Raw genomic sequence first — 2,359 nt, 5'->3', positions numbered from 1 at the left:
GGTTTAATCCTTCCCCTGGGAAGATCCCACATGCTGTGTGAAAACTAAGACAGTGAGCCACAACTACTGAATCAACGCTCTAGAGCCAGTGAACTGCAACTCCTGAAGCCTGAGTGCATAGAGCCCGTGTTCCCCAACAGAAGCCACCACAATGAGAAGCCTGCACACAGCATTACAAAAATGTACATAATAGGCCAAAATTGAAAACAACCCAAACAGTCAAACACAGAATGACATCCAATAGACAGGGGAGTCCAAGAAAGGCAAAGTGAGGTCCCAGGAAAACATTTACGTAGCAGGTCTAAAGATCAGTCGATCCTTACAGGAGTAGAATGGTAGATGGCAGGAAGAAGTATGTCTCCAAATAGAAAAAAAAACTAGTAAATGACCTGATTTGTTTGACCTTATGGAATATGAATTTACATCTCTGGATGGGTTTGGCAGAAAAATTAGTAACAAGTAGTACAAGGAGACAAATCAGTCAAACTAAATAAATAACCAAAGTAAGAATTTCCCGGCAGTCCAGTGGTTGGGACTCCTCTCTTTCACTGCTGAGGGCGTGTGTTTGATCCCTTGTCAGGGAACTAGGATCCTACAAGCTGCAGGGTGTAGCCAGAAAAATAAAATAAGCAAAGTAATTAATAACTCCAGGGGGGAAATGTCATATACGAAAGGAAGAATAATAAAAGTATGTTATATGTCTCAGCTAGGAACAACATTTACATAGTCAATGTTAACAGGGCTTTCCTCGTAGCTCAGTGGTAAAAAATCTGCCTGCAATGCAGGAGACGCAGGTTCGATCCCTAGGTTGAGAAGATCCCCTGGAGAAGGAAATGGCAACCCACTCCAGTATTTTTGTCTGGGAAATCCTGTGGACAGAAGAGCCTGGCAGGCTACAGTCCATGGGGTCACAAAGAGTTGAACAGGACTGAGCAACTCAACAAAAAACCAAATACTGTTAACACTGAATTAGGATTAAATGAAAACATAAAACTAAATGGGGTAAGGAGAAGTATATGCAAGAACAAGATGTGGCATTGTGAATAAATCCTGTTGGAAGCTGTTATTTATTTGTGGTTTATCACTCTGCCATGACTTGAGTGATTTATAACATACAATTTGTGAGCCAGAACTATTTTCTACAATAGACATATTTATGACATCACCAAATTCTCCAAAACATGTTTTACAAGCTACTGGAGCTAATACATGCCTAAAATAAGATGGGTAAAGACAAGTTCTTTAGTAAAATATTATGAGACCTTAAGTCCTTATGAAATGGAGCAGGGTTTTATGATCCTTCCCCCCTGCCACTCCTCATGCTGTCTGCGAAAGGAGTTAATATAAAAGGGAAAATACAACTGAAAAAAGCTGCCTGCTCAGTGAAGGCCAGGGAAGAATTTTGAAGTAAGACTTTTTCTCTTCTATGTGTAGACAGACAAAATTCCTTCTGCTTTTCTACAGTAGGGTCCCTACCATGATATTGCCCGCTTGGGAAGCTGGAAGAAGGATCTTGCAATGTTCAACCAAATGCTGAGAATCAGTGATGTAAGGAACTTTGGGGAGAGTTCTTTCTGTCTCTCTTTTGCTCTCCCTTAACTGGTGAAAAGGAGCCATAACACCTCTTCACCATGGTTATGTTCTTTTCTTTTGCTTTAGAATAAATAATATATTGACATGGTGCAATAACCAAAAGGTTAAAAAGGCATACAGTAAAAAAATATATGAAAAGGTGTTCAACTGAATTAATCATCAGAGAAATGCAAAGTAAAGCTACAGTGTGTGCTTAGTCGCTCAGTTGTGTCTGACTCCTTGTGACCCCATGGACTGTAGCCCACTAGGCTCCTCTGTCCATGGAATTCCCCAGGCAAGAATACTGGAGTGGGTAGCTGTTCCCTTCTCCAGGGGATCTTCCCCACCCAGGGATCAAACCCAGGTCCCCCACACTGCAGGGGGGTTCTTTACCATCTGAGCCCCAGGGAAGCCCCAAACTACAATGAGCTACCACTATGCATCCACCAGACACTACCAAGTGTTGGGAACGATGTGAAGCAACTTGGACTCTCACACACTATTGTGAGAGTGTAAACTGGTACAATCTCTTGGAAAACTATTTGGCAGTATCTAATAGAGTGAAGTGTATGCTTACTCTATGATCCAGCAATTCCACTCCTAGATATGTATCCATAGATATGTAAATGCATACCTATGATCACCAAATAACATGTACTACAATGTTCAGAGTTGCACCTCAAATATTGGAATGGATAAATTGTGGTAGATTCATTCAATGGAATATTACACAGCAATGAGAATGAACAATTCAAAGCTACACAGGACAACATAAATGAATCTCATA

Source organism: Bison bison, unplaced genomic scaffold (genome assembly GCF_000754665.1).
Source record: "Bison bison bison isolate TAMUID 2011002044 unplaced genomic scaffold, Bison_UMD1.0 scf7180017864375, whole genome shotgun sequence".
NCBI classification, from domain to species: domain Eukaryota; kingdom Metazoa; phylum Chordata; class Mammalia; order Artiodactyla; family Bovidae; genus Bison; species Bison bison.
Note: the sequence above shows the minus strand (reverse complement) of the source record.